Raw genomic sequence first — 14,958 nt, forward strand, 5'->3', positions numbered from 1 at the left:
GCACCATAATACCTAAGTGGCATCCTGTCCTTCCAGTGTTCGTTGTTTCGGTTCAAAACAGCGGGACTCCCCTTCGTCTGTGGCCAGGTAGGGAGAGCGAGGTGGACATGAGGACAGGAGGTAACCCCTTCTTCCTGCCCGTCCCGTCCCCCTCAGGCTTCCTTCGTCCCTTCCCTGCCTTCTTTCCCTCCTTGTTCCAAAAAGGGATTGTGAGGTGGCTTGTGTACGTCTGTAAAAGATGCCCTTCAGGTAGCACAGTTTCTCGGATGCGGGCCCCGCAGCCTGTTCCGGTCGTTGTGCGCGTGGGAACGAGCGCTCAGGCTCACCTTGCAGGCTCCTGGGGGAGATGCGCCGCTGCCGTTCAGGCCTGGATGCCAGCCTGAGGAGCACTGCCCATGGTCTCTTCAGTGTGATGAGGCCACATTGAGCTCCTCCTGGTGCTCTTTCTCTGCCTCTCCAGGATGGTGGAGCAGTAGGGGCTTGTATTAATCTCCTCGAGTCACTATAACAAAATTGCACAGACCGGCTGGCTTAATCAGGAATTTTCTCATTACAGTTCTGGAGGCTGAGGTTGGAGACCAAGGTGCTGGCAGGGTTGGTTTCTCCTGAGGCCTCTTTGCTTGGCTTGCACATGGAGCCTTCTCACTGCATCTTCCCATGTATGTGTCTGTGTCCTAATCTCCTCTTCTTATAGGGACACCAGTCCCAGTAGATTAGGACCCACCCTAATGACCTCATTTCACCTTAATTACCTCTTTAAAGGTTCTATGTCCAAATGTGGTCACGTTGTGGGTTGGGACTTTAACATGTGGATCTGGGGGAGAGGAGACACGATTTGGTCCATAGCAGGGCCTCACTGGACCTGTGGCACAGGCCTCAGGCTGACCCTTGGTGTCCACTGGCCGCTGGCCTCTGAGGTCCTCTTGGCAGGGGCTGCTGGGGCAGGGCTGGCATTCGCTACCATAACCTGTGGCCAGGAGGTGTGTGCACTGCTCTTCCCGGGGCCCTGGCTGGGAGCAAGAAAAGGCCCTTTGCCGTCGGCGTTCCCTTCAGCCTGGACGTTGGCCTGGAGAAGTAGGTCATGGGCAGGCAGCTCTGCTCCCACATTCCTGCCTCGGCTCTTGTCTTCCCATGGTGGCCAGGGCATATGGTGACTTCCGTCTGTCCTGTGGGAGCCTCTAAGCCTCACACTCTTCTTTTTCCAAGGGTAGCCATGCTTCCCTTCTCCTGGGGCAAAAAAGTTCTATCTTCAGGCTTGTATATCAGGATGCCCCAGCATCACTGCCAATAATGAGAGTGAGAGAACTCTCTGGAAGGAAGCCCAATGCAGAATTCCCCTCCCCTCTCCTGGCCACCCCAAGCTACAAGGCAGGTTGGGAGACACCTCAGTACATACTGGAGGGTTTCAAAGCAAAGGCAGTACTAAGAGACACCCTAAGGGGTCTACTGTATTCCAGATATAATCTTCCTTACCTCCATTGTGAAGCCGTAGTCCAACTTCCCCTTGGTAGTCTGGGTCTATCTCCCCAGCCAGCACTGTAACTCCTTTCTTAGCCTGTTGATTCAGAGGCATGAGGAGCCCAAAGTGGCCAGGTGGTGGCCTTAACTTCCAGTTCAATGGGATCATTTTTGTGTCTCCTGATGCTGGCAGATTGGGCACTCAGCAGTTTTGGGCTCTGAGGCTGCAGGTGGAGCTGGAAACAATGAGTGGCAGAGTGGGGCAGGGGATAGGGCAGGGCAGGGGACAGGGGGTGGGTGCCACATAGGAAAAGCAGCATTCTGTGCAGTTTGGCTTGGGAGTGGCAGGCCCGAGTTGGGGAGCAAGAACCAAACCTGGAGGCTGGGCTGGCATCAGTGCAGTTGGCAGTGCTGGTCAGCAGGGATGGATGCACCTCTAGCATGGCTCAGGGATCGCCACACCTGCTGTGCCAGCGAGGCCTTCCCTGAGCCTTGGCTTAGCTGCAGGACGGGCCATGGGGAGTTCACTATGATCAGCTGACAGAGGAAGACAAGGCTAGAGCCTGGTTTACAGAAAGTTCTGCACGATATGCAGGCACCACCCGAAAGTGGACAGCTGTGGCACTGCACACTTTTCTGGCACATCCCTGAAGGCCATTGGTGAGGGCAAATCTTCTCCATGGGCAGAACTTCAGGCAGTGCATTTGGTTGTGCACTTTACCTGGAAGGAGAAATGGCCAGCTGTGCAATTATATACTGATTCATGGGCTGTACTGTAGCCAATGGTTTGGCCGGATGGTCAGGGACATGGAAGGAACATGATCGGAAAATTGGTGAGAAAGAAATTTGGGGAAGAGGTATGTGGATGGACCTCTCAGAGTGGGCAAAGGATGTGAAGATATTTGTTTCCCATGTGAATGCCCATCAAAGGGTGACCTCAGCAGAGGAGGACTTTAATAATCAGGTGGACAGGATGGCCCGTTCTGTGGATACTAGTCAGCCTCTTTCTCCAGCCACCCCTGTCATCGCCCAGTGGGCTCATGAGCAAAGTGGCCATGGGGGCAGGGATGGAGGTTATGCATGGGCTCAGCAACATGGACTTCTGCTCTCCAAGGCCGATCTGGCTACAGCAGGAAGACAAAGCCCTACCCATGACTTTGAACTATCTCTTCACCTTGGTTTATGTGGAAGGGCTTTGCTGAGGGCTCTGAGAGCAGGGGGCTCTGACCTCCCAGTCTGAACAAGGCTCAGGTCAGAGGAAGCTGCACAGAAGTGAGTTAGCCCTGACATCAGACCATTCTGAATGCCCTGTGATTAAGGTCAATGGAAAATTACAACAACCAAATCCAGGCAAGACTGCAAATGGCCCAGACTCTTCAGGGATGAAGACTTGGGTCACTCCACCAGGTAAAGAGCCACAACCCACTGAAATGCTCGCTGAAGGCAAAGGGACTACAGAATGGGTAGTAGAAGAAGGAAGTTATAAATACCAGTTCGACCACGTGACCAGTTACAGAAACGAGGATTGTAATTGTTCTCCCTATTGTGTTAAGAATGTCTCTTTGTATATATACTGTACACATATTAAGCAATTATCTTTGCTTTTGTTCCTCTTGTTCTCGATCATGTACCATGAGACTTACTGACTTTATACCAGCACTTAAATGTTGTTAACCTTACTTCATAGTATTTGCAATTTTAAGTTATGGGATATTGAGAGAAGGGTAAATATCATTTAAGGACTTACCCTTTTCTTCTTGGAAAGGAATTAATGCGTTTCTGGTTGTACGTAGGATAATGTATCATATTAGGTGGAACTATTATTGTACCATTTGAAAATTAAGTGTGATTTAAGGAGATAGTATGGACACCAAGTTGACAAGGGGTGGACTTGTGAAGGTTAATTCTAGATATCGAGTTGATTAGATTAAGGAATGCCAAAAAACCTAGTGAAGCTATCTCCTTAGGTGTGCGCATGAGGGTGTTTCCAGAAGAGATTAGCATGAGAGCCTGAGTGGACTAGGTGGGAAATACCCACCCCCAACGTGGGCAGGAACCATCAAGGTGTGGAAAGGACACAGGGTGTTTCCAAGGTTTATTTCACCTGAATATAATAAGGAATATTCCCTAATACTCCATGTAGCAGACAGGCAGGAGTGAGACCCTTGTCTGCACACTGCGCAGCTGACCAGTGCTGGGCTTGTGGATCTGCTTACATAGAAGAACCTTGGCAGCATTCTTCTGGAACTCCCTGTGTATGTGGTTTGCTCAGACAACTGACTTTGAGGTGGGTTATTTTCTTTCGGGTACTTCTTTGGCTCAATGGTCCCTCTGTGGACAAGGGCTGGTCATCAACATGCTATCCAGAAGTTTCTGAGAAAATAAACACACTGAAGCTGTCTTTTCTAGGTGAAGGTGATGTTTTAACACTGGTCATGAGAGGAAGTGCTTTTCAAAGAAATTCACCCCACAGAAAGATGGAAGAATGATATGTGGAAACTGTTTTCCATTCTTATGTTCTTTTGTTAGCAAAAATAATATAAGCGTGTCATTCATAAAAATCTTCCCATCTGTACACTGAAAAACTTACAAATAAAATTTTCTAAACTGTTTAAAACACGTCAAGTGTTTTGTTGGATTTTGAAGCTATTTGCTTAAGAAGTATTAAAATGCAGTATCTTTTAAGAAAAACAGACATCAAAAATAAGTGGGAATTTAGTAGCCACATTTCAACACGAGCCTTTGCATTATGGTGAATGGGATTGAAAACATGAGCATTGTGATTTTACTCACTCCCCACATCCCCCAGGAGCCTCATGTGTCAAGGGGAGGCCTTTCCAGCCAGAGCAGCCTTAGAACCAATCCCTAAGTGCCCCACACTTATATGCTTGGATGGCTGCAGCAAAAAGTGTGAGCCAAGATTTATGAACCAGTGGAGCATGCTCTGGCATATTATAATACTTACCTAACACTACTGTAAAGGAAAAAGAGTCGTCCATCACTAAAAACAGTTTAAATGTTGTTTATTTCATCTTTGTTTTATTTTCATCTTTCCTTTTGATGAATATTCTGTTATCCATGTAATATACTACTTCAGTGTCATGAATATAATACATATATGTGTGTGTACATATACATAAATAATGCATTAACATATTTGGGCTGAGTTTTTAGATTTTGGGGCATCACAGTAGCCCAGAGGGTTCCACTGAGCAGTGGCCCCAGGAGCCTCATGCAACACCAGACTCCTGGCATCCCGCCCCAGCCCAGCAAGCTGACGAAGCCCACCTCTGCTCTCCAGCTTTCACCTCCCTTGGGATCTAGCCTGCCAAAGCCTTATCTACTCCTGCTCTGCCGGAGAACATATGGAGGCCATGTTTTGACAAAAGGGCCAATGCGGAATCAGCACCCAAGTTAGATCCTTGGACATCAGCTGAAGTAAACAAGTAAGTACCTGTAACTCAGTAATGAGCAACAAAAGATTCCCAAGACTGATCTGCGGCTCTATTAGTCAAGGTGTCTCTGGAAGAAGCTACTTCCTGCTCCTTCCTCTCACCTCTGTCTCCTGCACATGTTCCCCCAACCAGCACAGACATTACACGTGGTGCCTGCATGCACACCCCACCGAGTGATCTGTAGGCATCTGAGGAGCAGATGTTTTCCATGATAGCTTTGATTGCCCGGAAAATTGACAATGGATGTCGGGGTGGCAGAAGGAAAGTAAGAAAAGAAAACTTACCGTCTAACTCAGAGAGAACCACACCTGCAGACATCAGGGGCAGTGAAAAGAGAATATATATTTCCTGAATAAATAAAGGAAAATAAAACAAAACTGCAGGTGCCCCTAACATGGCTAGGCCCAAGCAGGCATGTAGTTTGGGTGAACGAATGCATGAGCGAGCACATAAGCAGTGGTCTGTGAAGGACCCCTCTGAGGCGGGTGCTGCAGACCTGCCCGTCAGTGCCCCTCCCACCTGTGTCCCAGGGTCAGCTCCCAGGTTCATGACTGCCCACAACGCCGTGTCTCAAGTCTGCTTTCAGGGTGACCAAATAGACATAGCCACCATCCAGTAGTGCCTCAAGATGTGGTCTGTGCAGACTGCCCACATTTCCTGCTCTTCCAAAAGCTAAAGAATGTGCACTGTGGGGTGTCAGGCATGTGCACTATATTTTCTGGAAGTGTGCCCCAGAGCTGGAAGAGTGGGATGCCTCTCAGCTGGAGGCAAGATACCCTCACAAGTTTATCCACCTGTGCTCCCTGCATCCATGCCACCTGCTCCAGAACGTGCTGGGCAGGAAGCCTTTGTCTGCCCCCACAGGAAATGTCCCCACCTTATCTAAGAGACAGACTTCCTGCTGCCAGCCCCATAGCCTGCAAGCGCCTGGCCTGTTTCCAGCACCGTGTCTGCTGGTCTTGGTACAAGTGCATTGCTGTTGCTGGTGGCCAGCTGCTGGGGCAAAGTGGTTCTCCAATCACTGTGACCTTTCTGTGATCCCTCCACCCCAGAAAAGACTCAGGGAGGAGAAATTTGGGCATTCTGTAAGTCTCCTGAACCTGAGACATCGGCTTCTTCATTGACTGGACCACCTGCAGCTTGTTCAGTTGACCGCCAGACACCATTCTTGGCTCCTGTTCCAGACATGCACCTTCGCCCTCTATGCAAAACTGAACAAGGTCTTGGGTGGGCAGCGTGAAGCCCCCAATACTCCACCTGCTCTGACTGGTACCTCCCGCTCCACGTCCTCTCACACCTCTGCTCTCTCTCTGCGACGTGCAACAGAGCCACGAGTCAGCCTGTGTCCTGCTGATTCTAACTTCAATATCTCCTTCGATGTTTCCCCTGTGCTCCTTCCACCACAGCCCTCCTTCAGGCTGCACGGCCAATGTCTCTACCCCATCTCCCTGCCTCCCTGTTCTGGCTCCCCTCAGCCCAACCCCCAACGCTCACCAGGTGAACCTCCTAAAACACTGATCCGATCTGATGGCCTGGATGCAGGGCACATGGAGCCCACTCCAGAGCCAGCCAGTGATTGGAGCAGAGGGTCTGGGAAGGCCCAGTAGCCAGCCTCAACCCACCCTGTCCTCTAGCAGGTTCTTGACTCCACCACAGGAAGAACTGAAGGATAGAGGCACAGTACAAAGTGAAAATAGGTTTAACTAGCTGCAGAGACTGAGCAGGGTCTGCAGCAAGTTTAATACAAAAGCAAGAAATGCACACTTAATATTTAGTACAAAGTGTAGGCTGGCTCAAGAGAGTGAGCAATGCCCCTTAGAAATAAGCTTAACACAAAAGTAAAGCATACACACCTCTCCTGGCCAAGTGCAGGTGGGCTCCAGGAAAGTGAGCACAACTGCGGCAAGTTCAATACCATAGTACAAATACACATTCACAAAGTGCAGGCTGGCCCCGGAGTGAACAGCAGCCTGACAAAGGCAAGTTTGAGACAAAAAGAAATACACACTTCAGGTGAAGTGTGAGCTGGCCCCAAGAGAGTGAGCAATTGCCCTGCCTCCAACCAGGATCCCACTTTTATAGTTTCACTATCTAATACATATTCATACCATCTAATTCAACTAAGGGGGGTGATTCCCAGTTATGTAACACAGTCTTGTGTATGCTCAGTTGTTCTCTTTTTAGAACCCACTCATTGGTTGAATTCCAACATACCCACTGGAAAACACATAGAATATTCAGTGCTCTCCAGAGCCTCTAGTGGAATGTCAAAGGATAAACTCCCCTCTACTGAGCATTTGCTCGGCTACTAGGGTTATATAACCCCTCCCTACTGGGATTCCCAGCCACTGGATTTGCATAAGTCAGTCCCCTGATGTCTCAATTTCCTCATGTTAGTACAAAATAGCTCCAACTTGCAACAGTAACTCTTTTCGAGGTGAAGGCCTAGAGGAAGGGCCTGAGACCCTGGGGAGTGGCTCAAAACCCAGAGGAGTGTCTTGAAACGTGAACCCATGGAAACTGAGCACTTCCTATCTCAAGGGGAAGCCACCCTGGTGTGGCACAGCTTTCAGGGCACACCACAGCCCCACCCAGCTCTGCTTCATGACCCAGTATCCACCAAACATGCCCTCGTTATGAAAAACTATCCAATACATGGAGACAAGTCAAAAGATTATTGTGAGACCCTCTGAAAGTCATATATTAGAGCATTGTCTAGCAGGCCTGCTTGAGGGCATTGGATCCTCTAGGGGAATAACGTGATGGTTTTCAAGAAATGTCCACAAACTCTTCGATAACTCTTCCTCCAAAGGGTGGAGTTTAATTTCCCTCCCCCTGAGTGGGCTGTACTCAGAAACTCATGCCTAGGGAAACGAAGTGATGAGATGTCGCTTCTGAGATTGGATTCTAGGAAGACAACGGTTTCCATCTTGGGTCTTCTCCCTCCCTCTCCTCCCATCTCCTGCCCGTCCTGACCTCTGTCCCTTCCCAGCACTCCCTGGGAGAAGCCACCTGCCATGTCTTGGGAGCAGTCACACAGAGGCTTCATGTACAGAGTCTTCTGCCCACAGCCACCTGAGTAAGCTTGGAAGTGGATTCTCCAGCACTTTCCCAGGCTTATGACTTGATTGCAGCCTCATCAGAAACCCTTAGCCAGTACCACCCAGACAAGCTGCTTCCAAATTCCTCACCCTCAGAAAAAATTAGTTGTTTTGGGCTGCTAAGCTTTGGGGCAATGTATTACCCAGCACTAGACAACTAATTTGTTTGATTTATATTTACAGTTGATTAAAGACCAGAGTCTATAAAGTTACATGTTAACATGTTGAATATTGATAAATTGCAATTGATTCCTGCTGGCAGAGCATATAACCTTAAAGATAGTGTTCCAGTCTTACTCATGTACAAGACCCACTCTGTCTGCTCTTTGGGAAAGCCACCCCTAAGCCCCAGGAGGAAGCCTTCTCCCCTTCCCCACATTCCCCCAGCACTTTGCTCATGTCACTACTAGAGAACTTGTCAGACAATATGAGTCATGTCTGGGTCCAGCCCCAGCATTCAATGCCCTCAGGCCTTTGCTTGGGCAGTAGGGGCAGGCTGGGGGGCGGGGGACAGAGGGGACAGTACATCCCCAGAAGAAGCCTGGGTGGTCCTAGAGGCCTTTAGAGTAAAGGGAGTCATTTTGCCAGGAGTGGTCTGTGAAGGTGCCAAGCCAAAGAAGGAAAATGAAGGCTCAGCTTGGAGGAAGATGCAGGTGAAAACGTGAGACTGGACTATTCAACAAAAAGGGAGAAAAATGTGGCAACGGCAGCAGCAGAGAGGCTGATAGCAGGGACGGAAAGTGTGCAGACAGAAGCCAGGCTCAGAGGACAGGCAGGCCTGTCAGGAAGCGGCTGAAGTTCCTCCTGGAGAAGCCCCCACGTGCGGCCCAGTCGGGCACCTGCTAACAGACCAGACACCTGCTAATGGACCAGCTGGGCTTGGGGCACCCACGATTTTCATGAGGGCACAGAGAACACTTCATTTGTCTTTGCGTCCACCTCCTCGGTCCTAGCACATGGAACAGAAATACTTGTTAATTTGTAAATTCACCAGTAAACAAATGTCTCCAAGATGGTCACTCAGATACATATTTTTTAAAATGGTTGTCTTGTAAAACATTTTCATCAACGTGTCTGATGAAACATCACTTTCTGGTGCCTCTAAACACACACTCTTCCCATCCATGTAAGTACTACCCCTTTTCTCTCTTTCCTGTGCTAAAGCTTCCACAAGAACACGTGCATATCAGCTAGTTTTTGCTGCATAACAAACCACCCCAGAGCCTCATGGCCATGTAGGTTTTCTATGGCTGCTGTAATAAATTACCACAGATTTAATAGCCTAAAACACTGCAAATTTATTCTCTCACAGTTCTGTAGGCCAGAAGTTCAAAATGAGTCTTATGGGGCTAAAATCAGAGTGTCTGCAGGGCTGGTTCTTTTTAAAGGGAGATTCTCCCCTGGCTCTGGGGAAGATCCATTCCTTGCTCTTTTTAGCTTCCAGAGGCTTCTGGCATCCACTGGCTGCATCACTCCAATCTCTGTTCCTGTTGTCACAGCTCCTTGTCTTCTGTCTGACCTTCTGTGGTCTCTCTTATAAGGACCCTTGAGATTACACTGTGCCCATCTGGGTAACCCAGGATATTCTCCCCATCTCGAGATTCTTAACTTAATACCATTTATAAAGTTTCTTTTACTATGGAAGGTAACATATTCATGGGTTCTGGGGATTAGGAAATGGATTTTTTTTTTTTTAAGGGGAGAGTGCATTATTCAGCATACCTCAGTGGTTTAGAACACCAACCATATACTCCTCTTACAGTCAGAGCATTTTTCTGATCTTAGCTGGACTAACTCCTGTGTCTGCAGCCAGCTGTTGGGTGTGCTGGGGCTGGCTGGTCTGGGACAGCCTCTAATGCAGTGGCCGGTCATCTTCCAGCAGACTAGGATGGGCTTGTGTACATGGCAGCTGGACAGGGCTCCAAGAGACCAATTAAAAGCATGCACTTGGCGCTTGGCACCTGGCATGTGTCACTGCTTCATGGCATAGGCCAAAGCCAGCCACAAGGTCAGCATAGATTCAAGGGAGAGGAAATGTGTGGAGCTGCCAAGTCATATTGCAAAGGCCGTGATACAGGAGGTGAAGGAGTGCGGCCATTTTTTGCCGTATCCTGCAGCAAATGTCTAGCTGCAACATCTTTAATTCATTGCATTTGAGCCTACCTACTATAGGCTCAGCTCACAGGCAAACAACCCCAGGAACCCCAGCTATCCAAGACCCCCAAAAGCAGCCTTTGTCCTCTCTGTAAGAACTCTCTGCTCCTGACCATCACGTGTGCTGGGTTCATTCTACAAGTCCCTGTACACACAGGGACTTCTGCCTGCATGCCACTCCTCGTTCCTCTCCTCCTGACCAAACCTATGTCAGTACCAAGGTCAAAACTATCCCAGCATCATTAAGACTTGTCACAGTCCCCCCATGGACACGTCAACCTCCCTCTCCAGTCTACAGCACTTACATATTGGCTTCCATCCCAATCCAAGGCAGCCTTTGCAGGGGTCTAGACCAGCACAGCACAGCTGAATCTGTGAGCTCCACCTGCAACAGCGACACCACGTGGCAGGAAGAAGGGATGGTCATTTTGGTCGGCCCAGAGGCAAGTCTTTCCCCACAGGTGCGTGGAATGAAGACCACCCCTCTTTTGTCTATAGGCCCCATGGTGTCTCAAGGAAGAAGCATTGGCCATCCTGCCTTTCAGGCATTAAGGCAAATGAAGACAATAAATGAAAAATCCACAGTGAGACCATATTTGCTCTCCACTCAGAGCAGGTTATACACACACCTTGTAGTCGCTTTCTCCACAACACACGATACACCCTTTTTTTTGTTTTGATAGCTGTTTACTTTGATATAATTTCAATCTTAAAAAAAAGTTGCAAGAATAGTACAAGGAATTCCTCTTTGCCTTTTACCCAGATTCACCAGTTAATGACATATTGCTCTATCTGCTGTATCATTCTGTCTTTCTATATATACATATATAGTATGATTTTTTTTTCTTGAACTGTTTGAGAGCAAATTAGAGAAACTATCTCCTAATTTACTGCTAATTATTTTACTGTGTAGTTCCTAAGAACAAAGATGATTTTTACATACATACCTACAGTATTATTATCAAAATCAGAAAATTTTACCTTGATACAATATTATTATTTAATTCACAATCTATATTTAAATTCCACCAATTTTTTCTTCTAATATCCTTTATAGCAAACAATATTTGTTCCAATCAATGTATCTTTTCAAATCCTTAAAGGCTAAATACATAAATTCAGTTGACAGAATATTATAAGCAATTGACTAACAAGTCAAATCTCTCCACACTTTTTACCTAGCTGTGCAGGTAAGCATAGACTTGACCAAGTCTGTTGACAGAGACCAAGTGGTGTTCAAGTGGCAACGTCAGTTAATTTGTAAGTCCCATGGAGAAAGATGGTGAACTGTTTTTTCACTGCCAAATATTTTTGCAAGCTCAAAATCCCCTCCCGAGTGTCTCCCAGGCAACAGGTGATGGAGATGGCTGGGCTGCGTTTCCAGGATGCCTCAGGGGTGGGAGAGCGTGTTTCTCACTTCAGTCCAGGAAACATGTTTTCTCTAGATTTGGTGCCTACAGCCCAGCTTATTATTTGCCTTATGAATGGGAAGTCATTGTTCAAAAATAAAGAAATGGGATGAAGGCAGAGGCTATATTTGGCCAGGAATGGGGCTGGTACCAGGTTATATAACCTCTCCCATGACATCCCATGCATGCACGACATCCCTTGTCAGAGTGCAGACTGAAACTATACTGATTCAAGGAGAGACTTGTCGGGCCCAGGTGTCTCTATTGCTCAAGACAACACCTTATTCCTGTCTTCCTGCAAGTTCCCTCGCCAACACTGCCATTAGATTCCCCATATAATATGTTACTGTTGTAAGATCCAGAGCATGGGTTATGACAAACAGTGAACTGTGCATGGAGCTCATTAGTTAAACTTTAATAGGCTTGGGACAAAATAACATTATTGTGGGCCCAGTTCTCTCAGAGAGCTTCCCTGGGTTATAATCATTTTTGAAGCACACTACATCTTGAGGGTCTGACACATAGTAGGTGTTCAATAAGTATTTCTTGACTAATTCCAGGGGGAAAAAATGATACATTAAGCCACATACTTCCAAAATGTCCAGTCAATAATGACTAATTTGCCTTAGGAACTCATATTAATCCATAAAAATTGGGTCTGTCCATCTATTCGATCAGTATAACTTTAATTTGATGAGAAATATAATAGGAATTCACTGAGAAGTTGCAAAAAAAGAGGTAAGCACAATAACTTCTTCTGGGAAGTCAAAAAAATAAAGTGTTATGATTCATAGAGCAATGTTAGCCTACTTGCCATACCTAGATTATATACTTTCAATGAGTTTGAGTGTGTATTAGGTTCTCCAGAGGAACAGAACCAATAGGATATACATATATCTTTACAGGAAAAGATTTTTTATAAGGAATTGGCTCATATGATTATGGAGGCTGACAAGTCCCAGCTCTGCAGGGCGAGCTGGCAAGCTGGAGACCCAGGAGAGCCAATGGTGTAGTTCCAGTTTGAAGGCTGGCACACTCGAGACCCAGGAAGAACTGATGTTTCAGTTTGAGTCCAAGGGCAGGACAGAGACTCCGTCCCAGTTTGAAGACCATCAGGCAGGAAGAATTCTCTCTCACTTGGGGGAAGGACAGCCTCTTGTTCTACTCAGGCCTTCAACTGACTGGGCAAGGCTTACCCACCTTGGAAGAGAAATCTTCTCCACTTAGTCTACTGATTCAAATGTTGCTGTCATCTAAAAAAACTTCACAGAAACACCCAGCATAAAGTTTGACCAAACATCTGAACACTCTGTGGCCCAATCAAGTTAACACAAAAATTCACCTGCATAGAGTAGAACCAAATACTTTGCTTAATCAAAATCAATTAATGACCAAACATTTAAGGAACACCTAACATGTACCCAGCTGTCTCCATAAAGCATGATAGGCCTCCCACAAAGGAAGTCCAAGAGATGTGGGACAACCAGCTCAGGAAGTTATTTCAAAATTCTGGGCAAAATATGACCACATTCTAAAGCCTGCACCGTCCTGGGTCTTCAGTGGAAAACGGCTCACACACAACAACCCAGGGATGAGAAAATACTACGGTGGCTGCTTCCTTGTGTCCCACCTCACCTGTATCCTGCCCAAATAGGAATGAGCCTGGATGAGGACTTAAATCCTTGTTCACACGTTCAGAAAAAGCAAACTACAAACTCTCGGTCACCATTTCTCTTATTATTATTTCCATTGGCAAAGTCCTCTTTTTATTTCTTAAAATGAACCCTGTGAGGTGGGTGGCATTGATGCCCCACTCAGGGGATGAGGAAACTACAGCTTTCAGAACTTGGTATCCCCCTCAGAGATACCCAGCTGTGTTGGCAGCTCTGGAATTTTAACCCATCACTGTCTGTTGACAAAATCACCCCAAGGCATTCCCGCCCAGCACACCATCCTCCTCCCCACACCCAAAACACTGCCTGGGACAGAGGGAGAAAATTCACCCCACTTAATTTTTCCAATTGAATGTGGGTCAGTAAAGTAATCTGAGAAATAAATTCTGTTGGGAACTGATACCTAACTAGTCTTGGTAGCTGGTACCTTCAGTTCTCTGCTTCCCTCTGGGAAGCCGAGTATCCAGGGTGACTCAGAAGACTTTCGCACAACACGCAAGGGGCCAAGTTCTTTCCTCAAGCTGGTTTGAGCAAAGCCAAAGTTCTATTTCAATCAATTTTCTTTCCATAACAAACATCATTTATCTCTACATCAGAGATGTTTATTGTGAAGAAATAGGCTATGTGGGTAAAAACAGAAGCTATTGTGCTCACACATCAAGCCTTAATTATGCCTATTCATGTGGTTGGCCTTAGCCAGGGGTCTGACCAGCCTGGACCAGCACATCCCAAGCTCAGAGCTACTTGATAGAAGCCTTCTTCTTTAAGTCTATTTAAGTCAGGCATTCCCTTGCTTGTGGTGTGAAGCATTTTAACCAGTATATGTTCTCTCAGTTTTATACTTATTTTATTTATTTATTTATTATCTTTTTTAATGCATCACTAAGAACCTCGTAGCATCTGGACAGATCACAAAGTGTTAATTCCTTTATAAGGCCTGCCCTTCTTTTGCCCCCAATTTAAAAACAAAAACAAAATAATGAAGGAATAGCCCAAACTGGGTGCAAATAAAATACTTATGCCGCAATCCCAATGGTGTTAATAAAATTTCAAGTCACATTATGGCCTGAGTGTGTGGGTGTGAGTATGTGTGTGCATGCTCTAGTTCTAGAAGTTTCCTCACAAGACTGAGATCTAGTTGCCCACCGAGGCACCTGCTGGGTAATGCACCTTTCATTCACTGTCGTCTCTCCCCACCTCACTTCCCCATTCTTTTAGTTTATTTCATACTGCTACAAACAAAATATCCCAGACTGGGTAATTTATATAAAAGAGAAGTTTATTTTCCCGCAGTTCTGGAGGCTTGGAAGTCCAAGATCAAGGCTCCACCTGGTGAGGGCTCAGTCTCTCTGCTTTTGAGATGGCACCTTGTTGCCCCATCCTCTGGAGGGGAGGAATGCTGTGTGCTCATATGGTGAAGGTGGGAGGGCAAGAAAGCTGAACACCATGTACAGCCCTTTTTGTAATGGCCTTAATCCTATTCACATGGAGGAGCCCTCATGACCTGATCACCTCTTGAAGGCTCTACCTCTTAACACCATCACATTGGCCAGTAAGTTTCAACACCTGAATTTTGGAGGAAACACATTGAAGCCATAATATTCATCTCCTGGCCCTCCAAAATGCATGTTCTTCTCACATGCAAAATACATTCATTCCATCCCAATAGCACCAAAAGTCTTGATTTGTTCCAGCACCAACTAAAAGT

Source organism: Cynocephalus volans, chromosome 11, assembly GCF_027409185.1.
Source record: "Cynocephalus volans isolate mCynVol1 chromosome 11, mCynVol1.pri, whole genome shotgun sequence".
Taxonomy (NCBI): Eukaryota; Metazoa; Chordata; class Mammalia; order Dermoptera; family Cynocephalidae; genus Cynocephalus; species Cynocephalus volans.